Raw genomic sequence first — 350 nt, forward strand, 5'->3', positions numbered from 1 at the left:
TAAAAAATTTAAAAAATTTATTATTTTTTTTTTGGAATTAATTTATAAAAAAATTTTATATATTTACCCTCTATTATTAAAAATGTTAATAAAAGGTTTTTTATATAATATTTTTTAATATAATATTTTTTAGATTATTTTTTTTTATTTTTTATTTTTTTTTAATAGGGGGTATTTTCGTTATTATTTCTATTCTATTTTTAATTTTTCTTTATTATTTTTTTTTTGTATTTGAAAATTTATTTTTTTCCTAATTTTTTTCTCTATCTCCTTTTCCGCCTTTTTTTCCCCTATTTTTTTACCCTTTTTTTCTATTTTATCCACCCCCCCTTCCTCCGTTTTTTTGGTTA

Source organism: Penaeus monodon, chromosome 24 (assembly GCF_015228065.2).
Source record: "Penaeus monodon isolate SGIC_2016 chromosome 24, NSTDA_Pmon_1, whole genome shotgun sequence".
Classification (NCBI taxonomy): domain Eukaryota; kingdom Metazoa; phylum Arthropoda; class Malacostraca; order Decapoda; family Penaeidae; genus Penaeus; species Penaeus monodon.